Raw genomic sequence first — 26,833 nt, forward strand, 5'->3', positions numbered from 1 at the left:
TTTAGAGGATAACACCGGTTAGGTCTGGGTTAGGTCTGGGATATGCGCGCATCTGGCTTATACTTTCGCCTTTTTCGCAAACTTGTTGGCCAGATCCTGGGTTTTTTTCGTGTTTGAATCGCGTAGTAATGTGGTACAACACTGAAGCAGTCAATTAAACCTGGTTTCGATCAATATTTTAGAGGATAACACCGGTTAGGTCTGGGTTAGGTCTGGGATATGCGCGCATCTGGCTTATAGTTTCGCATTTTTCGCAAACTTGTTGGCCAGATCCTGGGTTTTTTTCGTGTTTGAATCACGTAGTAATGTGGTACAACACTGAAGCAGTCAATTAAACCTGGTTTCGATGAATATTTTAGAGGATAACACCGGTTAGGTCTGGGATATGCGCGCATCTGGCTTATACTTTCGCCTTTTTCGCAAACTTGTTAGCCAGATCCTGGGGGTTTTTCGTGTTTGAATCACGTAGTAATGTGGTACCACACAGAAACAGTCCATTAAACCTGGTGTCGGACAGTATTTTAGAGGATAACACCGGTTAGGTCTGGGTTAGGTCTGGGATATGCGCGGATATGGCTTATAATTTCACCTTTTTCGCAAACTTGTTGGCCAGATCCTGGGTTTTTTTCGTGTTTGAATCACGTAGTAATGTGGTAACACACTGAAGCAGTCAATTAAACCTGCTTTCGATCAATATTTTAGAGGATAACACCGGTTAGGTCTGGGTTAGGTCTGGGATATGCGCGCATCTGGCTTAAAGTTTCGCCTTTTTCGCAAACTTGTTGGCCAGATCCTGGGTTTTTTTCGTTTTTGAATCACGTAGTAATGTGGTACCACACAGAAACAGTCCATTAAACCTGGTGTCGGACAGTATTTTAGAGGATAACACCGGTTAGGTCTGGGTTAGGTCTGGGATATGCGCGCATCTGGCTTATAGTTTCGCCTTTTTCGCAAACTTGTTAGCCAGATCCTGGGGGTTTTTCGTGTTTGAATCACGTAGTAATGTGGTACCACACAGAAACAGTCCATTAAACCTGGATTCGGACAGTATTTTAGCGGATAACACCGGTTAGGTCTGGGTTAGGTCCGGGATATGCCCGCATCAGGCTCATGATTTTGCCTCCTTTGCATACTTGTTGGCCAGATTCTGGGTTTTTTTCGTGTTTGAATCACGTAGTAATGTGGTAATACACTGAAGCAGTCAATTAAACCTGGTTTCGACCAATATTTTAGAGGATAACACCTGTTAGGTCTGGGTTAGGTCTGGGTTATACCAGCATCTGGCTCATGATTTCGCCTTCTTCGCATACGTGTTGGCCAGATCCTGGGTTTTTTCGTCTTTGAATCACGTAGTACTGTGGTAACACACTGAAGCAGTCAATTAAACCTGGTTTCGGCCAATATTTTGGAGGATAACACCGGTTAGGTCTGGGATATGCGCGCATCTGGCTTATACTTTCGCCTTTTTCGCAAACTTGTTGGCCAGATCCTGGGTTTGTCTCGTGTTTGAAACACGTAGTAATGTGGTAACACACTGAAGCAGTCAATTAAACCTGCTTCCGATTAATATTTTAGAGGATAACACCGGTTAGGTCTGGGTTAGGTCTGGGTTATACCAGCATCTGGCTCATGATTTCGCCTTCTTCGCATACGTGTTGGCCAGATCCTGGGATTTTTCGTGTTTGAATCACGTAGTAATGTGGTAACACACTGAAGCATTCAATTAAACCTGGTTTCGATCAATATTTTAGAGGATAACACCGGTTAGGTCTGGGTTAGGTCTGGGTTATACCAGCATCTGGCTCATGATTTCGCCTTCTTCGCATACGTGTTGGCCAGATCCTGGGTTTTTTTCGTGTTTGAATCACGTAGTAATGTGGTAACACACTGAAGCAGTCAATTAATCCTGGTTTCGATCAATATTTTAGAGGATAACACCGGTTAGGTCTGGGTTAGGTCTGGGATATGCGCACATCTGGCTTATACATTCCACATTTTTCGCAAACTTGTTGGCCAGATCCTGGGTTTTTCTCGTGTTTGAATCACGTAGTAATGTGGTAACACACTGAAGCTGTCAATTAAACCTGGTTTTGATCAATATTTTAGAGGATAACACCGGTTAGGTCTGGGTTAGGTCTGGGTTATACCAGGATCTGACTCATGATTTCGCATTCTTCGCATACGTGTTGGCCAGATCCTGGGTTTTTTTCGTGTTTGAATCACGTAGAAATGTGGTAACACACTGAAGCAGTCAATTAATCCTGGTTTCGATCAATATTTTAGAGGATAACACCGGTTAGATCTGGGTTAGGTCTGGGATATGCGCGCATCTGGCTTATACATTCGCCTTTTTCGCAAACTTGTTGGCTAGATCCTGGGTTTTTTCGTGTTTGAATCACGTAGTAATGTGGTACAACACTGAAGCAGTCAATTAAACCTGGTTTCGATGAATATTTTAGAGGATAACACCGGTTAGGTCTGGGATATGCGCGCATCTGGCTTATAGTTTCGCCTTTTTCGCAAACTTGTTAGCCAGATCCTGGGGTTTTTTCGTGTTTGAATCACGTAGTAATGTGGGACCACACTGAAACAGTCCATTAAACCTGGTGTCGGACAGTATTTTAGAGGATAACACCGGTTAGGTCTGGGTTAGGTCTGGGATATGCGCGCATCTGGCTTAAAGTTTCGCCTTTTTCGCAAACTTGTTGGCCAGATCCTGGGTTTGTTTCGTTTTTGAATCACGTAGTAATGTGGTAACACACTGAAGCAGTCAATTAAACCTGCTTTCGATCAATATTTTAGAGGATAACACCGGTTAGGTCTGGGTTACGTCTGGGATATGCGCGCATCTGGCTTATACTTTCGCCCTTTTCGCAAACTTGTTGGCTAGATCCTGGGTTTTTTTTCGGGTTTGAATCACGTAGTAATGTGGTACCACACAGAAACAGTCCATTAAACCTGGATTCGGACAGTATTTTAGCGGATAACACCGGTTAGGTCTGGGTTAGGTCCGGGATATGCCCGCATCTGGCTCATGATTTTGCCTCCTTTGCATACTTGTTGGCCAGATTCTGGGTTTTTTTCGTGTTTGAATCACGTAGTAATGTGGTAATACACTGAAGCAGTCAATTAAACCTGGTTTCGACCAATATTTTAGAGGATAACACCTGTTAGGTCTGGGTTAGGTCTGGGTTATACCAGCATCTGGCTCATGATTTCGCCTTCTTCGCATACGTGTTGGCCAGATCCTGGGTTTTTTCGTCTGTGAATCACGTAGTACTGTGGTAACACACTGAAGCAGTCAATTAAACCTGGTTTCGATCAATATTTTAGAGGATAACACCGGTTAGGTCTGGGTTAGGTCTGGGTTATACCAGCATCTGGCTCATGATTTCGCCTTCTTCGCATACGTGTTGGCCAGATCCTGGGTTTTTCTCGTGTTTGAATCACGTAGTAATGTGGTAACACACTGAAGCAGTCAATTAATCCTGGTTTCGATCAATATTTTAGAGGATAACACCGGTTAGGTCTGGGTTAGGTCTGGGATATGCGCGCATCTAGCTTATACTTTCGCCTTTTTCGCAAACTTGTTGGCCAGATCCTGGGTTTTTTTCGTGTTTGAATCACGTAGTAATGTGGTACAACACTGAAGCAGTCAACTAAACCTAGTTTCGATCAATATTTTAGAGGATAACACAGGTTAGGTCTGGGATATGCGCGCATCTGGCTTATACTTTCGCCTTTCTCGCATACTTGTTGGCCAGATCCTGGGTTTTTTCGTGTTTGAATCACGTAGTAATGTGGTAACACACCGAAGCAGACAATTAAACCTGGTTTCGATCAATATTTTAGAGGATAACACCGGTTAGGTCTGGGTTAGGTCTGGGTTATTCCAGCATCTGGCTCATGATTTCGCCTTCTTCGCATACGTGTTGGCCAGATCCTGGGTTTTTTCGTCTTTGAATCACGTAGTAATGTGGTAACACACTGTAGCAGTCAATTAAACCTGGTTTCGACCAATATTTTAGAGGATAACACCGGTTAGGTCTGGGTTAGGTCTGGGATATGCGCGCATCTGGCTTATACTTTCGCCTTTTTCGCAAACTTGTTGGCCAGATCCTGGGTTTTTTTCGTGTTTGAATCGCGTAGTAATGTGGTACAACACTGAAGCAGTCAATTAAACCTGGTTTCGATGAATATTTTAGAGGATAACACCGGTTAGGTCTGGGATATGCGCGCATCTGGCTTATACTTTCGCCTTTTTCGCAAACTTGTTAGCCAGATCCTGGGGTTTTTTCGTGTTTGAATCACGTAGTAATGTGGTACCACACAGAAACAGTCCATTAAACCTGGTGTCGGACAGTATTTTAGAGGATAACACCGGTTAGGTCTGGGATATGCGCGCATATGGCTTATAATTTCACCTTTTTCGCAAACTTGTTGGCCAGATCCTGGGTTTTTTTCGTGTTTGAATCACGTAGTAATGTGGTAACACACTGAAGCAGTCAATTAAACCTGCTTTCGATCAATATTTTAGAGGATAACACCGGTTAGGTCTGGGTTAGGTCTGGGATATGCGCGAATCTGGCTTAAAGTTTCGCCTTTTTCGCAAACTTGTTGGCCAGATCCTGGGTTTTTTTCGTTTTTGAATCACGTAGTAATGTGGTAACACACTGAAGCAGTCAATTAAACCTGCTTTCGATCAATATTTTAGAGGATAACACCGGTTAGGTCTGGGTTAGGTCTGGGATATGCGCGCATCTGGCTTATACTTTCGCCTTTTTCGCAAACTTGTTGGCTAGATCCTGTGTTTTTTTTCGGGTTTGAATCACGTAGTGATGTGGTACCACACAGAAACATTCCATTAAACCTGGATTCGGACAGTATTTTAGCGGATAACACCGGTTAGGTCTGGGTTACGTCCGGGATATGCCCGCATCTGGCTCATGATTTTGCCTCCTTTGCATACTTGTTGGCCAGATTCTGGGTTTTTTTCGTGTTTGAATCACGTAGTAATGTGGTAACACACTGAAGCATTCAATTAAACCTGGTTTCGATCAATATTTTAGAGGATAATACCGGTTAGGTCTGGGTTAGGTCTGGGTTATACCAGCATCTGGCTCATGATTTCGCCTCCTTTGCATACTTGTTGGCCAGATCCTGGGTTTTTTCGTGTTTGAATCACGTAGTAATATGGTAACACACTGAAGCAGTCAATTAAACCTGGTTTCGATCAATATTTTAGAGGATAACACCGGTTAGGTCTGGGTTAGGTCCGGGTTATACCAGCATCTGGCTCATGATTTCGCCTTCTTCGCATACGTGTTGGCCAGATCCTGGGTTTTTTTCGTGTTTGAATCACGTAGTAATGTGGTAACACACTGAAGCAGTCAATTAATCCTGGTTTCGATCAATATTTTAGAGGATAACACCGGTTAGGTCTGGGTTAGGTCTGGGATATGCGCGCATCTGGCTTATACATTCGCATTTTTCGCAAACTTGTTGGCCAGATCCTGGGTTTTTCTCGTGTTTGAATCACGTAGTAATGTGGTAACACACTGAAGCTGTCAATTAAACCTGGTTTTGATCAATATTTTAGAGGATAACACCGTTTAGGTCTGGGTTAGGTCTGGGTTATACCAGGATCTGACTCATGATTTCGCATTCTTCGCATACGTGTTGGCCAGATCCTGGGTTTTTTTCGTGTTTGAATTACGTAGTAATGTGGTAACACACTGAAGCAGTCAATTAATCCTGGTTTCGATCAGTATTTTAGAGGATAACACCGGTTAGATCTGGGTTAGGTCTGGGATATGCGCGCATCTGGCTTATACATTCGCCTTTTTCGCAAACTTGTTGGCTAGATCCTGGGTTTTTTCGTCTTTGAATCACGTAGTAATGTGGTAACACACTGAAGCAGTCAATTAAACATGGTTTCGGCCAATATTTTAGAGGATAACACCGGTTAGGTCTGGGTTAGGTCTGTGATATGCGCGCATCTGGCTTATACATTCGCCTTTTTCGCAAACTTGTTGGCCAAAACCTGGGTTTTTTTCGTGTTTGAATCTCGTAGTAATGTGGTAACACACTGAAGCAGTCAATTAAACCTGCTTTCGATCAATATTTTAGAGGATAACACCGGTTAGGTCTGGGTTAGGTCTGGGATATGCGCGCATCTAGCTTATACTTTCGCCTTTTTCGCATACTTGTTGGCCAGATCCTGGGTTTTTTCGTGTTTGAATCACGTAGTAATGTGGTAACACACCGAAGCAGTCAATTAAACCTGGTTTCGATCAATATTTTAGAGGATAAGACCGGTTAGGTCTGGGTTAGGTCTGGGTTATTCCAGCATCTGGCTCATGATTTCGCATTCTTCGCATACGTGTTGGCCAGATCCTGGTTTTTTTCGTCTTTGAATCACGTAGTAATGTGGTAACACACTGTAGCAGTCAATTAAACCGGGTTTCGACCAATATTTTAAAGGATAACACCGGTTAGGTCTGGGTTAGGTCTGGGATATGCGCGCATCTGGCTTATACTTTCGCTTTTTCGCAAACTTGTTGGCCAGATCCTGGGTTTTTTTCGTGTTTGAATCGCGTAGTAATGTGGTACAACACTGAAGCAGTCAATTAAACCTGGTTTCGATCAATATTTTAGAGGATAACACCGGTTAGGTCTGGGATATGCGCGCATCTGGCTTATCCTTTCGCCTTTTTCGCTAACTTGTTGGCCAGATCCTGGGTTTTTTTCGTGTTTGAATCACGTAGTAATGTGGTACCACACAGAAGCAGTCCATTAAACCTGGTTTCGGACAGAATTTTAGAGGATAACACCGGTTAGGTCTGGGTTAGGTCTGGGATATGCGCGCATATGGCTTATACTTTCACCTTTTTCGCAAACTTGTTGGCCAGATCCTGGGTTTTTTTCGTTTTTGAATCACGTAGTAATGTGGTAACACACTGAAACAGTCAATTAAACCTGCTTTCGATCAATATTTTAGAGGATAACACCGGTTAGGTCTGGGTTAGGTCTGGGATATGCGCGCATCTGGCTTATAGTTTCGCATTTTTCGCAAACTTGTTGGCCAGATCCTGGGTTTTTTTCGTGTTTGAATCACGTAGTAATGTGGTACAACACTGAAGCAGTCAATTAAACCTGGTTTCGATGAATATTTTAGAGGATAACACCGGTTAGGTCTGGGATATGCGCGCATCTGGCTTATACTTTCGCCTTTTTCGCAAACTTGTTAGCCAGATCCTGGGGTTTTTTCGTGTTTGAATCACGTAGTAATGTGGGACCACACAGAAACAGTCCATTAAACCTGGTGTCGGACAGTATTTTAGAGGATAACACCGGTTAGGTCTGGGTTAGGTCTGGGATATGCGCGCATCTGGCTTAAAGTTTCGCCTTTTTCGCAAACTTGTTGGCCAGATCCTGGGTTTTTTTCGTTTTTGAATCACGTAGTAATGTGGTAACACACTGAAGCAGTCAATTAAACCTGCTTTCGATCAATATTTTAGAGGATAACACCGGTTAGGTCTGGGTTACGTCTGGGATATGCGCGCATCTGGCTTATACTTTCGCCCTTGTCGCAAACTTGTTGGCTAGATCCTGGGTTTTTTTTCGGGTTTGAATCACGTAGTAATGTGGTACCACACAGAAACAGTCCATTAAACCTGGATTCGGACAGTATTTTAGCGGATAACACCGGTTAGGTCTGGGTTAGGTCCGGGATATGCTCACCGCGGCGTTCCACAGGGGTCGGTCCTCGGGCCGCTTCTGTGGAACTTGGCGTATGACGCGGTGCTGCGGGCTGACCTCCCCGTCGGCGTGTCGTTGGTTTGTTATGCCGACGACACCCTGGTGATAGCCGGCGGGGATACGTGGTGGAGGGCCGTGGCCCTCGCGGAGGAAGGGACGGCACGAGTCGTCGCCGAGGTAGAGCGTCTGAGGTTGCGCGTGGCACCCCAAAAGACCGAGGCCATCTGGCTGTGTAACGTCAGTGGTCGAGGGGTGCCGCGCCAGGCGTCTCTACGGGTGGGTGGAGCCCAAGTCGGGGTGGGGCGCCGGATGAAGTACCTGGGCCTCACCCTCGACAGCTACTGGCGGTTCGGGCATCATTTGGAAGGGTTGGGTCCCCGTATTGAAAGGGCAGCGACCGCGTTAGGTCGCATAATGCCCAATCTCGGGGGACCCAACATGGCGGCACGGCGGCTGTATTTGGGAGTCGTCCGGTCCATGGCGCTTTATGGCGCGCCTATATGGGCCGGCGGTCTGATGGCCAATCGGCGGGGTGCATTTGTACTCCGTCGGTTACAGAGGTTGGTCGCCATCAGAGTCGTGCGGGGTTATCGCACGATCTCCTACACAGCCGCCACCTTGCTGGCGGGTTCCGCACCGTTTCACCTGCTGGCGAAAATGGACGCAGAGGTCTATCAAAACCTCTGCGACCTTCGCCAGCGGGGTGTGGACCCGCACGGCGAGGAGGCCGCCAGGGCCCGAAGCCAGGCGCGGCGACGCGTCTATAGTCGGTGGCTGGTCTGGTTATCCAAGCCAGACCAGCGGGATGATCGCGTCGCCGCGGCGGTGCGCCCAGAGTTTTATGCCTGGGTGGGCCGTACCTGGGGTACGCCCACCTACCGCCTGACACAGGTACTGACCGGACACGGTTGCTTCGGTCGGTACCTGCATCGGATAGAGCGGGAGGCGACGGCTGCGTGCCATCATTGCAGGGGAAGGGAGGACACCGCGCAGCACACGCTGCAGTTTTGCCCGGCGTGGGCAGCGTAGCGCGGTGTCCTTATTAGAGCGATTGGAGCGGACCTCTCGCTGCCGGCCGTCATTCGTGCGATGGTCGGCAGTAAGGAGGCGTGGGCGGCCATGGCCTTGTTTTGTGAAGAGGTCATGGCCGCGAAGGAGGACGCCGAAAGGGCGCGAGAGGAGGTGGGGGGCAGGCGGCGACGCCGACCGTAAGACCCTCCACCGCTCCCCGTGGCAGGGGAAGCGCGAAGGGGTCGGTGATGGTGTTTGTGGTGCGAGGTGAGGGACTTTATCCCCTCATTCCCCCTCGCACCCAGCCTATCACCGGACCGGGGGCCCGTGGTAGGGGCCCCGTCTAGCGGGGGCGGCAGTGTTAGCCGGCCCCGCAGCCGTGGTCGCGATCGGGTGGGGGCCCGGTCGCGGCTAGTAGCAACGGCGCGAGTGGGGGCGACGTCGCGTGTGACCGCGCGGCGTCGCCGGGGGGCAATCAGTTTAGTTTGCCCCCCATTGGGGGAGGAGGATCGCTTCTCCTCCCCCGGGAAGGGCCCGTAGTAGGGTGTTGCACCAACGGGGAGAGTCACGGTAGTATCGCTAGTTTGGTTCCCGTGACTCTCCCCAGATAAAGGGCGCAGGCGGTCACCGTGGTGTTTTAGCCGGTAAGAGTCCGGCACTACCCCGGCCTCCCCCCCAGGGAGCCGGGGTGTCCATGAGGATTTCACCACGTTAAAAAAAAAAAAAAAAAAAAAAGGTCCGGGATATGCCCGCATCTGGCTCATGATTTTGCCTCCTTTGCATACTTGTTGGCCAGATTCTGGGTTTTTTTCGTGTTTGAATCACGTAGTAATGTGGTAATACACTGAAGCAGTCAATTAAACCTGGTTTCGACCAATATTTTAGAGGATAACACCTGTTAGGTCTGGGTTAGGTCTGGGTTATACCAGCATCTGGCTCATGATTTCGCCTTCTTCGCATACGTGTTGGCCAGATCCTGGGTTTTTTCGTCTTTGAATCACGTAGTACTGTGGTAACACACTGAAGCAGTCAATTAAACCTGGTTTCGATCAATATTTTAGAGGATAACACCGGTTAGGTCAGGGGTTAGGTCTGGGTTATACCAGCATCTGGCTCATGATTTCGCCTTCTTCGCATACGTGTTGGCCAGATCCTGGGTTTTTTTCGTGTTTGAATCACGTAGTAATGTGGTACAACACTGAAGCAGTCAATTAAACCTGGTTTCGATGAATATTTTAGAGGATAACACCGGTTAGGTCTGGGATATGCGCGCATCTGGTTTATACTTTCGCCTTTTTCGCATACTTGTTGGCCATATCCTGGGTTTTTTCGTGTTTGAATCACGTAGTAATGTGGTAACACACTGAAGCAGTCAATTAAACATGGTTTCCTCCAATATTTTAGAGGATAACACCGGTTAGGACTGTGTTAGGTCTGTGATATGCGCGCATCTGGCTTATACATTCGCCTTTTTCGCAAACTTGTTGGCCAGATCCTGGGTTTTTTCGTGTTTGAATCACGTAGTAATGTGGTAACACACCCAAGCAGTCAATTAAACCTGCTTTCGATCAATATTTTAGAGGATAACACCGGTTAGGTCTGGGTTAGGTCTGGGATATCCGCGCATCTTGCTTATACTTTCGCCTTTTTCGCAAGCTCGTTGGTCAGATCCTGGGTTTTTTTCGTGTTTGAATCACGTAGTAATGTGGTACAACACTGAAGCAGTCAACTAAACCTGGTTTCGATCAATATTTTAGAGGATAACACAGGTTAGGTCTGGGATATGCGCGCATCTGGCTTATACTTTCGCCTTTTTCGCATACTTGTTGGCCAGATCCTGGGTTTTTTCGTGTTTGAATCACGTAGCAATGTGGTAACACACCCTAGCAGTCAATTAAACCTGGTTTCGATCAATATTTTAGAGCCTAACACCGGTTAGGTCTGGGTTAGGTCTGGGTTATTCCAGCATCTGGCTCATGATTTCGCCTTCTTCGCATACGTGTTGGCCAGATCCTGGGTTTTTTCGTCTTTGAATCACGCAGTAATGTGGTAACACACTGTAGCAGTCAATTAAACCTGGTTTCGACCAATATTTTAGAGGATAACACCGGTTAGGTCTGGGTTAGGTCTGGGTTATTCCAGCATCTGGCTCATGATTTCGCCTTCTTCGCATACGTGTTGGCCAGATCCTGGGTTTTTTCGTCTTTGAATCACGTAGTAATGTGGTAACACACTGTAGCAGTCAATTAAACCTGGTTTCGACCAATATTTTAGAGGATAACACCGGTTAGGTCTGGGTTAGGTCTGGGATATGCGCGCATCTGGCTTATACTTTCGCCTTTTTCGCAAACTTGTTGGCCAGATCCTGGGTTTTTTTCGTGTTTGAATCGCGTAGTAATGTGGTACAACACTGAAGCAGTCAATTAAACCTGGTTTCGATCAATATTTTAGAGGATAACACCGGTTAGGTCTGGGTTAGGTCTGGGATATGCGCGCATCTGGCTTATAGTTTCGCATTTTTCGCAAACTTGTTGGCCAGATCCTGGGTTTTTTTCGTGTTTGAATCACGTAGTAATGTGGTACAACACTGAAGCAGTCAATTAAACCTGGTTTCGATGAATATTTTAGAGGATAACACCGGTTAGGTCTGGGATATGCGCGCATCTGGCTTATACTTTCGCCTTTTTCGCAAACTTGTTAGCCAGATCCTGGGGGTTTTTCGTGTTTGAATCACGTAGTAATGTGGTACCACACAGAAACAGTCCATTAAACCTGGTGTCGGACAGTATTTTAGAGGATAACACCGGTTAGGTCTGGGTTAGGTCTGGGATATGCGCGGATATGGCTTATAATTTCACCTTTTTCGCAAACTTGTTGGCCAGATCCTGGGTTTTTTTCGTGTTTGAATCACGTAGTAATGTGGTAACACACTGAAGCAGTCAATTAAACCTGCTTTCGATCAATATTTTAGAGGATAACACCGGTTAGGTCTGGGTTAGGTCTGGGATATGCGCGCATCTGGCTTAAAGTTTCGCCTTTTTCGCAAACTTGTTGGCCAGATCCTGGGTTTTTTTCGTTTTTGAATCACGTAGTAATGTGGTACCACACAGAAACAGTCCATTAAACCTGGTGTCGGACAGTATTTTAGAGGATAACACCGGTTAGGTCTGGGTTAGGTCTGGGATATGCGCGCATCTGGCTTATAGTTTCGCCTTTTTCGCAAACTTGTTAGCCAGATCCTGGGGGTTTTTCGTGTTTGAATCACGTAGTAATGTGGTACCACACAGAAACAGTCCATTAAACCTGGATTCGGACAGTATTTTAGCGGATAACACCGGTTAGGTCTGGGTTAGGTCCGGGATATGCCCGCATCAGGCTCATGATTTTGCCTCCTTTGCATACTTGTTGGCCAGATTCTGGGTTTTTTTCGTGTTTGAATCACGTAGTAATGTGGTAATACACTGAAGCAGTCAATTAAACCTGGTTTCGACCAATATTTTAGAGGATAACACCTGTTAGGTCTGGGTTAGGTCTGGGTTATACCAGCATCTGGCTCATGATTTCGCCTTCTTCGCATACGTGTTGGCCAGATCCTGGGTTTTTTCGTCTTTGAATCACGTAGTACTGTGGTAACACACTGAAGCAGTCAATTAAACCTGGTTTCGGCCAATATTTTGGAGGATAACACCGGTTAGGTCTGGGATATGCGCGCATCTGGCTTATACTTTCGCCTTTTTCGCAAACTTGTTGGCCAGATCCTGGGTTTGTCTCGTGTTTGAAACACGTAGTAATGTGGTAACACACTGAAGCAGTCAATTAAACCTGCTTCCGATTAATATTTTAGAGGATAACACCGGTTAGGTCTGGGTTAGGTCTGGGTTATACCAGCATCTGGCTCATGATTTCGCCTTCTTCGCATACGTGTTGGCCAGATCCTGGGATTTTTCGTGTTTGAATCACGTAGTAATGTGGTAACACACTGAAGCATTCAATTAAACCTGGTTTCGATCAATATTTTAGAGGATAACACCGGTTAGGTCTGGGTTAGGTCTGGGTTATACCAGCATCTGGCTCATGATTTCGCCTTCTTCGCATACGTGTTGGCCAGATCCTGGGTTTTTTTCGTGTTTGAATCACGTAGTAATGTGGTAACACACTGAAGCAGTCAATTAATCCTGGTTTCGATCAATATTTTAGAGGATAACACCGGTTAGGTCTGGGTTAGGTCTGGGATATGCGCACATCTGGCTTATACATTCCACATTTTTCGCAAACTTGTTGGCCAGATCCTGGGTTTTTCTCGTGTTTGAATCACGTAGTAATGTGGTAACACACTGAAGCTGTCAATTAAACCTGGTTTTGATCAATATTTTAGAGGATAACACCGGTTAGGTCTGGGTTAGGTCTGGGTTATACCAGGATCTGACTCATGATTTCGCATTCTCCGCATACGTGTTGGCCAGATCCTGGGTTTTTTTCGTGTTTGAATCACGTAGAAATGTGGTAACACACTGAAGCAGTCAATTAATCCTGGTTTCGATCAATATTTTAGAGGATAACACCGGTTAGATCTGGGTTAGGTCTGGGATATGCGCGCATCTGGCTTATACATTCGCCTTTTTCGCAAACTTGTTGGCTAGATCCTGGGTTTTTTCGTGTTTGAATCACGTAGTAATGTGGTACAACACTGAAGCAGTCAATTAAACCTGGTTTCGATGAATATTTTAGAGGATAACACCGGTTAGGTCTGGGATATGCGCGCATCTGGCTTATAGTTTCGCCTTTTTCGCAAACTTGTTAGCCAGATCCTGGGGTTTTTTCGTGTTTGAATCACGTAGTAATGTGGGACCACACTGAAACAGTCCATTAAACCTGGTGTCGGACAGTATTTTAGAGGATAACACCGGTTAGGTCTGGGTTAGGTCTGGGATATGCGCGCATCTGGCTTAAAGTTTCGCCTTTTTCGCAAACTTGTTGGCCAGATCCTGGGTTTGTTTCGTTTTTGAATCACGTAGTAATGTGGTAACACACTGAAGCAGTCAATTAAACCTGCTTTCGATCAATATTTTAGAGGATAACACCGGTTAGGTCTGGGTTACGTCTGGGATATGCGCGCATCTGGCTTATACTTTCGCCCTTTTCGCAAACTTGTTGGCTAGATCCTGGGTTTTTTTTCGGGTTTGAATCACGTAGTAATGTGGTACCACACAGAAACAGTCCATTAAACCTGGATTCGGACAGTATTTTAGCGGATAACACCGGTTAGGTCTGGGTTAGGTCCGGGATATGCCCGCATCTGGCTCATGATTTTGCCTCCTTTGCATACTTGTTGGCCAGATTCTGGGTTTTTTTCGTGTTTGAATCACGTAGTAATGTGGTAATACACTGAAGCAGTCAATTAAACCTGGTTTCGACCAATATTTTAGAGGATAACACCTGTTAGGTCTGGGTTAGGTCTGGGTTATACCAGCATCTGGCTCATGATTTCGCCTTCTTCGCATACGTGTTGGCCAGATCCTGGGTTTTTTCGTCTGTGAATCACGTAGTACTGTGGTAACACACTGAAGCAGTCAATTAAACCTGGTTTCGATCAATATTTTAGAGGATAACACCGGTTAGGTCTGGGTTAGGTCTGGGTTATACCAGCATCTGGCTCATGATTTCGCCTTCTTCGCATACGTGTTGGCCAGATCCTGGGTTTTTCTCGTGTTTGAATCACGTAGTAATGTGGTAACACACTGAAGCAGTCAATTAATCCTGGTTTCGATCAATATTTTAGAGGATAACACCGGTTAGGTCTGGGTTAGGTCTGGGATATGCGCGCATCTAGCTTATACTTTCGCCTTTTTCGCAAACTTGTTGGCCAGATCCTGGGTTTTTTTCGTGTTTGAATCACGTAGTAATGTGGTACAACACTGAAGCAGTCAACTAAACCTAGTTTCGATCAATATTTTAGAGGATAACACAGGTTAGGTCTGGGATATGCGCGCATCTGGCTTATACTTTCGCCTTTCTCGCATACTTGTTGGCCAGATCCTGGGTTTTTTCGTGTTTGAATCACGTAGTAATGTGGTAACACACCGAAGCAGACAATTAAACCTGGTTTCGATCAATATTTTAGAGGATAACACCGGTTAGGTCTGGGTTAGGTCTGGGTTATTCCAGCATCTGGCTCATGATTTCGCCTTCTTCGCATACGTGTTGGCCAGATCCTGGGTTTTTTCGTCTTTGAATCACGTAGTAATGTGGTAACACACTGTAGCAGTCAATTAAACCTGGTTTCGACCAATATTTTAGAGGATAACACCGGTTAGGTCTGGGTTAGGTCTGGGATATGCGCGCATCTGGCTTATACTTTCGCCTTTATCGCAAACTTGTTGGCCAGATCCTGGGTTTTTTTCGTGTTTGAATCGCGTAGTAATGTGGTACAACACTGAAGCAGTCAATTAAACCTGGTTTCGATGAATATTTTAGAGGATAACACCGGTTAGGTCTGGGATATGCGCGCATCTGGCTTATACTTTCGCCTTTTTCGCAAACTTGTTAGCCAGATCCTGGGGTTTTTTCGTGTTTGAATCACGTAGTAATGTGGTACCACACAGAAACAGTCCATTAAACCTGGTGTCGGACAGTATTTTAGAGGATAACACCGGTTAGGTCTGGGATATGCGCGCATATGGCTTATAATTTCACCTTTTTCGCAAACTTGTTGGCCAGATCCTGGGTTTTTTTCGTGTTTGAATCACGTAGTAATGTGGTAACACACTGAAGCAGTCAATTAAACCTGCTTTCGATCAATATTTTAGAGGATAACACCGGTTAGGTCTGGGTTAGGTCTGGGATATGCGCGAATCTGGCTTAAAGTTTCGCCTTTTTCGCAAACTTGTTGGCCAGATCCTGGGTTTTTTTCGTTTTTGAATCACGTAGTAATGTGGTAACACACTGAAGCAGTCAATTAAACCTGCTTTCGATCAATATTTTAGAGGATAACACCGGTTAGGTCTGGGTTAGGTCTGGGATATGCGCGCATCTGGCTTATACTTTCGCCTTTTTCGCAAACTTGTTGGCTAGATCCTGTGTTTTTTTTCGGGTTTGAATCACGTAGTGATGTGGTACCACACAGAAACATTCCATTAAACCTGGATTCGGACAGTATTTTAGCGGATAACACCGGTTAGGTCTGGGTTACGTCCGGGATATGCCCGCATCTGGCTCATGATTTTGCCTCCTTTGCATACTTGTTGGCCAGATTCTGGGTTTTTTTCGTGTTTGAATCACGTAGTAATGTGGTAACACACTGAAGCATTCAATTAAACCTGGTTTCGATCAATATTTTAGAGGATAATACCGGTTAGGTCTGGGTTAGGTCTGGGTTATACCAGCATCTGGCTCATGATTTCGCCTCCTTTGCATACTTGTTGGCCAGATCCTGGGTTTTTTCGTGTTTGAATCACGTAGTAATATGGTAACACACTGAAGCAGTCAATTAAACCTGGTTTCGATCAATATTTTAGAGGATAACACCGGTTAGGTCTGGGTTAGGTCCGGGTTATACCAGCATCTGGCTCATGATTTCGCCTTCTTCGCATACGTGTTGGCCAGATCCTGGGTTTTTTTCGTGTTTGAATCACGTAGTAATGTGGTAACACACTGAAGCAGTCAATTAATCCTGGTTTCGATCAATATTTTAGAGGATAACACCGGTTAGGTCTGGGTTAGGTCTGGGATATGCGCGCATCTGGCTTATACATTCGCATTTTTCGCAAACTTGTTGGCCAGATCCTGGGTTTTTCTCGTGTTTGAATCACGTAGTAATGTGGTAACACACTGAAGCTGTCAATTAAACCTGGTTTTGATCAATATTTTAGAGGATAACACCGTTTAGGTCTGGGTTAGGTCTGGGTTATACCAGGATCTGACTCATGATTTCGCATTCTTCGCATACGTGTTGGCCAGATCCTGGGTTTTTTTCGTGTTTGAATTACGTAGTAATGTGGTAACACACTGAAGCAGTCAATTAATCCTGGTTTCGATCAGTATTTTAGAGGATAACACCGGTTAGATCTGGGTTAGGTCTGGGATATGCGCGCATCTGGCTTATAGTTTCGCCTTTTTCGCAAACTTGTTAGCCAGATCCTGGGGGTTTTTCGTGTTTGAATCACGTAGTAATGTGGTACCACACTGAAGCAGTCAATTAAACCTGCTTTCGATCAATATTTTAGAGGATAACACCGGTTAGGTCTGGGTTAGGTCTGGGATATGCGCGCATCTAGCTTATACTTTCGCCTTTTTCGCATACTTGTTGGCCAGATCCTGGGTTTTTTCGTGTTTGAATCACGTAGTAATGTGGTAACACACCGAAGCAGTCAATTAAACCTGGTTTCGATCAATATTTTAGAGGATAAGACCGGTTAGGTCTGGGTTAGGTCTGGGTTATTCCAGCATCTGGCTCATGATTTCGCATTCTTCGCATACGTGTTGGCCAGATCCTGGTTTTTTTCGTCTTTGAATCACGTAGTAATGTGGTAACACACTGTAGCAGTCAATTAAACCGGGTTTCGACCAATATTTTAAAGGATAACACCGGTTAGGTCTGGGTTAGGTCTGGGATATGCGCGCATCTGGCTTATACTTTCGCTTTTTCGCAAACTTGTTGGCCAGATCCTGGGTTTTTTTCGTGTTTGAATCGCGTAGTAATGTGGTACAACACTGAAGCAGTCAATTAAACCTGGTTTCGATCAATATTTTAGAGGATAACACCGGTTAGGTCTGGGATATGCGCGCATCTGGCTTATCCTTTCGCCTTTTTCGCTAACTTGTTGGCCAGATCCTGGGTTTTTTTCGTGTTTGAATCACGTAGTAATGTGGTACCACACAGAAGCAGTCCATTAAACCTGGTTTCGGACAGAATTTTAGAGGATAACACCGGTTAGGTCTGGGTTAGGTCTGGGATATGCGCGCATATGGCTTATACTTTCACCTTTTTCGCAAACTTGTTGGCCAGATCCTGGGTTTTTTTCGTTTTTGAATCACGTAGTAATGTGGTAACACACTGAAACAGTCAATTAAACCTGCTTTCGATCAATATTTTAGAGGATAACACCGGTTAGGTCTGGGTTAGGTCTGGGATATGCGCGCATCTGGCTTATAGTTTCGCATTTTTCGCAAACTTGTTGGCCAGATCCTGGGTTTTTTTCGTGTTTGAATCACGTAGTAATGTGGTACAACACTGAAGCAGTCAATTAAACCTGGTTTCGATGAATATTTTAGAGGATAACACCGGTTAGGTCTGGGATATGCGCGCATCTGGCTTATACTTTCGCCTTTTTCGCAAACTTGTTAGCCAGATCCTGGGGTTTTTTCGTGTTTGAATCACGTAGTAATGTGGGACCACACAGAAACAGTCCATTAAACCTGGTGTCGGACAGTATTTTAGAGGATAACACCGGTTAGGTCTGGGTTAGGTCTGGGATATGCGCGCATCTGGCTTAAAGTTTCGCCTTTTTCGCAAACTTGTTGGCCAGATCCTGGGTTTTTTTCGTTTTTGAATCACGTAGTAATGTGGTAACACACTGAAGCAGTCAATTAAACCTGCTTTCGATCAATATTTTAGAGGATAACACCGGTTAGGTCTGGGTTACGTCTGGGATATGCGCGCATCTGGCTTATACTTTCGCCCTTGTCGCAAACTTGTTGGCTAGATCCTGGGTTTTTTTTCGGGTTTGAATCACGTAGTAATGTGGTACCACACAGAAACAGTCCATTAAACCTGGATTCGGACAGTATTTTAGCGGATAACACCGGTTAGGTCTGGGTTAGGTCCGGGATATGCTCACCGCGGCGTTCCACAGGGGTCGGTCCTCGGGCCGCTTCTGTGGAACTTGGCGTATGACGCGGTGCTGCGGGCTGACCTCCCCGTCGGCGTGTCGTTGGTTTGTTATGCCGACGACACCCTGGTGATAGCCGGCGGGGATACGTGGTGGAGGGCCGTGGCCCTCGCGGAGGAAGGGACGGCACGAGTCGTCGCCGAGGTAGAGCGTCTGAGGTTGCGCGTGGCACCCCAAAAGACCGAGGCCATCTGGCTGTGTAACGTCAGTGGTCGAGGGGTGCCGCGCCAGGCGTCTCTACGGGTGGGTGGAGCCCAAGTCGGGGTGGGGCGCCGGATGAAGTACCTGGGCCTCACCCTCGACAGCTACTGGCGGTTCGGGCATCATTTGGAAGGGTTGGGTCCCCGTATTGAAAGGGCAGCGACCGCGTTAGGTCGCATAATGCCCAATCTCGGGGGACCCAACATGGCGGCACGGCGGCTGTATTTGGGAGTCGTCCGGTCCATGGCGCTTTATGGCGCGCCTATATGGGCCGGCGGTCTGATGGCCAATCGGCGGGGTGCATTTGTACTCCGTCGGTTACAGAGGTTGGTCGCCATCAGAGTCGTGCGGGGTTATCGCACGATCTCCTACACAGCCGCCACCTTGCTGGCGGGTTCCGCACCGTTTCACCTGCTGGCGAAAATGGACGCAGAGGTCTATCAAAACCTCTGCGACCTTCGCCAGCGGGGTGTGGACCCGCACGGCGAGGAGGCCGCCAGGGCCCGAAGCCAGGCGCGGCGACGCGTCTATAGTCGGTGGCTGGTCTGGTTATCCAAGCCAGACCAGCGGGATGATCGCGTCGCCGCGGCGGTGCGCCCAGAGTTTTATGCCTGGGTGGGCCGTACCTGGGGTACGCCCACCTACCGCCTGACACAGGTACTGACCGGACACGGTTGCTTCGGTCGGTACCTGCATCGGATAGAGCGGGAGGCGACGGCTGCGTGCCATCATTGCAGGGGAAGGGAGGACACCGCGCAGCACACGCTGCAGTTTTGCCCGGCGTGGGCAGCGCAGCGCGGTGTCCTTATTAGAGCGATTGGAGCGGACCTCTCGCTGCCGGCCGTCATTCGTGCGATGGTCGGCAGTAAGGAGGCGTGGGCGGCCATGGCCTTGTTTTGTGAAGAGGTCATGGCCGCGAAGGAGGACGCCGAAAGGGCGCGAGAGGAGGTGGGGGGCAGGCGGCGACGCCGACCGTAAGACCCTCCACCGCTCCCCGTGGCAGGGGGAGCGCGAAGGGGTCGGTGATGGTGTTTGTGGTGCGAGGTGAGGGACTTTATCCCCTCATTCCCCCTCGCACCCAGCCTATCACCGGACCGGGGGCCCGTGGTAGGGGCCCCGTCTAGCGGGGGCGGCAGTGTTAGCCGGCCCCGCAGCCGTGGTCGCGAACGGGTGGGGGCCCGGTCGCGGCTAGTAGCAACGGCGCGAGTGGGGGCGACGTCGCGTGTGACCGCGCGGCGTCGCCGGGGGGCAATCAGTTTAGTTTGCCCCCCATTGGGGGAGGAGGATCGCTTCTCCTCCCCCGGGAAGGGCCCGTAGTAGGGTGTTGCACCAACGGGGAGAGTCACGGTAGTATCGCTAGTTTGGTTCCCGTGACTCTCCCCAGATAAAGGGCGCAGGCGGTCACCGTGGTGTTTTAGCCGGTAAGAGTCCGGCACTACCCCGGCCTCCCCCCCAGGGAGCCGGGGTGTCCATGAGGATTTCACCACGTTAAAAAAAAAAAAAAAAAAAAAAGGTCCGGGATATGCCCGCATCTGGCTCATGATTTTGCCTCCTTTGCATACTTGTTGGCCAGATTCTGGGTTTTTTTCGTGTTTGAATCACGTAGTAATGTGGTAATACACTGAAGCAGTCAATTAAACCTGGTTTCGACCAATATTTTAGAGGATAACACCTGTTAGGTCTGGGTTAGGTCTGGGTTATACCAGCATCTGGCTCATGATTTCGCCTTCTTCGCATACGTGTTGGCCAGATCCTGGGTTTTTTCGTCTTTGAATCACGTAGTACTGTGGTAACACACTGAAGCAGTCAATTAAACCTGGTTTCGATCAATATTTTAGAGGATAACACCGGTTAGGTCAGGGGTTAGGTCTGGGTTATACCAGCATCTGGCTCATGATTTCGCCTTCTTCGCATACGTGTTGGCCAGATCCTGGGTTTTTTTCGTGTTTGAATCACGTAGTAATGTGGTAACACACTGAAGCAGTCAATTAATCCTGGTTTCGATCAATATTTTAGAGGATAACACCGGTTAGGTCTGGGTTAGGTCTGGGATATGCGCGCATCTGGCTTATACATTCGCATTTTTCGCAAACTTGTTGGCCAGATCCTGGGTTTTTCTCGTGTTTGAATCACGTAGTAATGTGGTAACACACTGAAGCTGTCAATTAAACCTGGTTTTGATCAATATTTTAGAGGATAACACCGGTTAGGTCTGGGTTAGGTCTGTGATATGCGCGCATCTGGCTTATACATTCGCCTTTTTCGCAAACTTGTTGGCCAGATCCTGGGTTTTTTTCGTGTTTGAATCTCGTAGTAATGTGGTAACACACTGAAGCAGTCAATTAAACCTGCTTTCGATCAATATTTTAGAGGATAACACCGGTTAGGTCTGGGTTAGGTCTGGGATATGCGCGCATCTGGCTTATACTTTCGCCTTTTTCGCAAACTTGTTGGCTAGATCCTGGGTTTTTTTTCGGGTTTGAATCACGTAGTGATGTGGTACCACACAGAAACAGTCCATTAAACCTGGATTCGGACAGTATTTTAGCGGATAACACCGGTTAGGTCTGGGTTACGTCCGGGATATGCCCGCATCTGGCTCATGATTTTGCCTCCTTTGCATACCTGTTGGCCAGATTCTGGGTTTTTTTCGTGTTTGAATCACGTAGTAATATGGTAACACACTGAAGCAGTCAATTAAACCTGGTTTCGATCAATATTTTAGAGGATAACACCGGTTAGGTCTGGGTTAGGTCTGGGTTATACCAGCATCTGGCTCATGATTTCGCCTTCTTCGCATACGTGTTGGCCAGATCCTGGGTTTTTTTCGTGTTTGAATCACGTAGTAATGTGGTAACACACTGTAGCAGTCAATTAATCCTGGTTTCGATCAATGTTTTAGAGGATAACACCGGTTAGGTCTGGGTTAGGTCTGGGTTATACCAGCATCTGGCTCATGATTTCGCCTTCTTCGCATACGTGTTGGCCAGATCCTGGGTTTTTTTCGTGTTTGAATCACGTAGTAATGTGGTAACACACTGAAGCAGTCAATTAAACCTGCTTTCGATCAATATTTTAGAGGATAACACCGGTTAGGTCTGGGTTAGGTCTGGGATATGCGCGCATCTGGCTTATACTTTCGCCTTTTTCGCAAACTTGTTGGCTAGATCCTGGGTTTTTTTTCGGGTTTGAATCACGTAGTGATGTGGTACCACACAGAAACAGTCCATTAAACCTGGATTCGGACAGTATTTTAGCGGATAACACCGGTTAGGTCTGGGTTACGTCCGGGATATGCCCGCATCTGGCTCATGATTTTGCCTCCTTTGCATACCTGTTGGCCAGATTCTGGGTTTTTTTCGTGTTTGAATCACGTAGTAATATGGTAACACACTGAAGCAGTCAATTAAACCTGGTTTCGATCAATATTTTAGAGGATAACACCGGTTAGGTCTGGGTTAGGTCTGGGTTATACCAGCATCTGGCTCATGATTTCGCCTTCTTCGCATACGTGTTGGCCAGATCCTGGGTTTTTTTCGTGTTTGAATCACGTAGTAATGTGGTAATACACTGAAGCAGTCAATTAAACCTGGTTTCGACCAATATTTTAGAGGATAACACCTGTTAGGTCTGGGTTAGGTCTGGGTTATACCAGCATCTGGCTCATGATTTCGCCTCCTTTGCATACTTGTTGGCCAGATCCTGGGTTTTTTCGTGTTTGAATCACGTAGTAATATGGAAACACACTGAAGCAGTCAATTAAACCTGGTTTCGATCAATATTTTAGAGGATAACACCGGTTAGGTCTGGGTTAGGTCTGGGTTATACCAGCATCTGGCTCATGATTTCGCCTTCTTCGCATACGTGTTGGCCAGATCCTGGGTTTTTTTCGTGTTTGAATCACGTAGTAATGTGGTAACACACTGAAGCTGTCAATTAAACCTGGTTTTGATCAATATTTTAGAGGATAACACCGGTTAGGTCTGGGTTAGGTCTGGGTTATACCAGGATCTGACTCATGATTTCGCCTTCTTCACATACGTGTTGGCCAGATCCTGGGTTTTTTTCGTGTTTGAATCACGTAGTAATATGGTAACACACTGAAGCAGTCAATTAATCCTGGTTTCGATCAATATTTTAGAGGATAACACCGGTTAGGTCTGGGTTAGGTCTGGGATATGCGCGCATCTGGCTTATACATTCGCATTTTTCGCAAACTTGTTGGCCAGATCCTGGGTTTTTCTCGTGTTTGAATCACGTAGTAATGTGGTAACACACTGAAGCTGTCAATTAAACCTGGTTTTGATCAATATTTTAGAGGATAACACCGGTTAGGTCTGGGTTAGGTCTGTGATATGCGCGCATCTGGCTTATACATTCGCCTTTTTCGCAAACTTGTTGGCCAGATCCTGGGTTTTTTTCGTGTTTGAATCTCGTAGTAATGTGGTAACACACTGAAGCAGTCAATTAAACCTGCTTTCGATCAATATTTTAGAGGATAACACCGGTTAGGTCTGGGTTAGGTCTGGGATATGCGCGCATCTGGCTTATACTTTCGCCTTTTTCGCAAACTTGTTGGCTAGATCCTGGGTTTTTTTTCGGGTTTGAATCACGTAGTGATGTGGTACCACACAGAAACAGTCCATTAAACCTGGATTCGGACAGTATTTTAGCGGATAACACCGGTTAGGTCTGGGTTACGTCCGGGATATGCCCGCATCTGGCTCATGATTTTGCCTCCTTTGCATACCTGTTGGCCAGATTCTGGGTTTTTTTCGTGTTTGAATCACGTAGTAATATGGTAACACACTGAAGCAGTCAATTAAACCTGGTTTCGATCAATATTTTAGAGGATAACACCGGTTAGGTCTGGGTTAGGTCTGGGTTATACCAGCATCTGGCTCATGATTTCGCCTTCTTCGCATACGTGTTGGCCAGATCCTGGGTTTTTTTCGTGTTTGAATCACGTAGTAATGTGGTAACACACTGTAGCAGTCAATTAATCCTGGTTTCGATCAATGTTTTAGAGGATAACACCGGTTAGGTCTGGGTTAGGTCTGGGTTATACCAGCATCTGGCTCATGATTTCGCCTTCTTCGCATACGTGTTGGCCAGATCCTGGGTTTTTTTCGTGTTTGAATCACGTAGTAATGTGGTAACACACTGAAGCAGTCAATTAAACCTGCTTTCGATCAATATTTTAGAGGATAACACCGGTTAGGTCTGGGTTAGGTCTGGGATATGCGCGCATCTGGCTTATACTTTCGCCTTTTTCGCAAACTTGTTGGCTAGATCCTGGGTTTTTTTTCGGGTTTGAATCACGTAGTGATGTGGTACCACACAGAAACAGTCCATTAAACCTGGATTCGGACAGTATTTTAGCGGATAACACCGGTTAGGTCTGGGTTACGTCCGGGATATGCCCGCATCTGGCTCATGATTTTGCCTCCTTTGCATACCTGTTGGCCAGATTCTGGGTTTTTTTCGTGTTTGAATCACGTAGTAATATGGTAACACACTGAAGCAGTCAATTAAACCTGGTTTCGATCAATATTTTAGAGGATAACACCGGTTAGGTCTGGGTTAGGTCTGGGTTATACCAGCATCTGGCTCATGATTTCGCCTTCTTCGCATACGTGTTGGCCAGATCCTGGGTTTTTTTCGTGTTTGAATCACGTAGTAATGTGGTAATACACTGAAGCAGTCAATTAAACCTGGTTTCGACCAATATTTTAGAGGATAACACCTGTTAGGTCTGGGTTAGGTCTGGGTTATACCAGCATCTGGCTCATGATTTCGCCTCCTTTGCATACTTGTTGGCCAGATCCTGGGTTTTTTCGTGTTTGAATCACGTAGTAATATGGAAACACACTGAAGCAGTCAATTAAACCTGGTTTCGATCAATATTTTAGAGGATAACACCGGTTAGGTCTGGGTTAGGTCTGGGTTATACCAGCATCTGGCTCATGATTTCGCCTTCTTCGCATACGTGTTGGCCAGATCCTGGGTTTTTTTCGTGTTTGAATCACGTAGTAATGTGGTAACACACTGAAGCTGTCAATTAAACCTGGTTTTGATCAATATTTTAGAGGATAACACCGGTTAGGTCTGGGTTAGGTCTGGGTTATACCAGGATCTGACTCATGATTTCGCCTTCTTCACATACGTGTTGGCCAGATCCTGGGTTTTTTTCGTGTTTGAATCACGTAGTAATATGGTAACACACTGAAGCAGTCAATTAATCCTGGTTTCGATCAATATTTTAGAGGATAACACCGGTTAGGTCTGGGTTAGGTCTGGGATATGCGCGCATCTGGCTTATACATTCGCATTTTTCGCAAACTTGTTGGCCAGATCCTGGGTTTTTCTCGTGTTTGAATCACGTAGTAATGTGGTAACACACTGAAGCTGTCAATTAAACCTGGTTTTGATCAATATTTTAGAGGATAACACCGGTTAGGTCTGGGTTAGGTCTGGGTTATACCAGGATCTGACTCATGATTTCGCATTCTTCGCATACGTGTTGGCCAGATCCTGGGTTTTTTTCGTGTTTGAATCACGTAGTAATGTGGTAACACACTGAAGCAGTCAATTAATCCTGGTTTCGATCAATATTTTAGAGGATAACACCGGTTAGATCTGGGTTAGGTCTGGGATATGCGCGTAAATGGCTTATACTTCCGCCTTTTTCGCAAACTTGTTGGCCAGATCCTGGGTTTTTCTCGTGTTTGAATCACGTAGTAATGTGGTAACACACTGAAGCAGTCAATTAAACCTGCTTTCGATTAATATTATAGAGGATAACACCGGTTAGGTCTGGGTTAGGTCTGGGACATGCGCGCATCTGGCTTATACTTTCGCCTTTTTCGCAAACTTGTTGGCTAGATCCTGGGTTTTTTTTCGTGTTTGAATCACGTAGTAATGTGGTACCACACAGAAACAGTCCATTAAACCTGGATTCGGACAGTATTTTAGCGGATAACACCGGTTAGGTCTGGGTTAGGTCTGGGATATGCCCGCATCTGGCTCATGATTTTGCCTCCTTTGCATACTTGTTGGCCAGATCCTGGGTTTTTTTCGTGTTTGAATCACGTAGTAATGTGGTAACACACTGAAGCAGTCAATTAAACCTGGTTTCGATCAATATTTTAAAGGACAACACCGGTTAGGTCTGGGTTAGGTCTGGGATATGCGCGCATCTGGCTTATACTTTCGCCTTTTTCGCAAACTTGTTGGCTAGATCCTGGGTTTTTTCGTCATTGAATCACGTAGTAATGTGGTAACACACTGAAGCAGTCAATTAAACCTGGTTTCGACCTATATTTTAGAGGATAACACCGGTTAGGTCTGGGTTAGGTCTGGGATATGCGCGCATCTGGCTTATACTTTCGCCTTTTTCGCAAACTTGTTGGCCAGATCCTGGGTTTTTCTCGTGTTTGAATCACGTAGTAATGTGGTAACACACTGAAGCAGTCAATTAAACCTGCTTTCGATTAATATTTTAGAGGATAACACCGGTTAGGTCTGGGTTAGGTCTGGGATATGCGCGCATCTGGCTTATACTTTCGCCTTTTTCGCAAACTTGTTGGCTAGATCCTGGGTTTTTTTCGGGTTTGAATCACGTAGTAATGTGGTACCATACAGAAGCAGTCCATTAAACCTGGATTCGGACAGTATTTTAGCGGATAACACCGGTTAGGTCTGGGTTAGGTCTGGGATATGCTCGCATCTGGCTTATACTTTCGCCTTTTTCGCAAACTTGTTGGCCAGATCCTGGGTTTTTTTCGTGTTTGAATCACGTAGTAATGTGGTACCACACAGAAACAGTCCATTAAACCTGGTTTCGGACAGTATTTTAGAGGATAACACCGGTTAGGTCTGGGATATGCGCGCATCAGGCTTATACTTTCGCCTTTTTCGCAAACTTGTTGGCTAGATCCTGGGTTTTTTTTCGGGTTTGAATCACGTAGTAA

This window comes from Colletes latitarsis, chromosome 4, assembly GCF_051014445.1.
Source record: "Colletes latitarsis isolate SP2378_abdomen chromosome 4, iyColLati1, whole genome shotgun sequence".
NCBI lineage: Eukaryota > Metazoa > Arthropoda > Insecta > Hymenoptera > Colletidae > Colletes > Colletes latitarsis.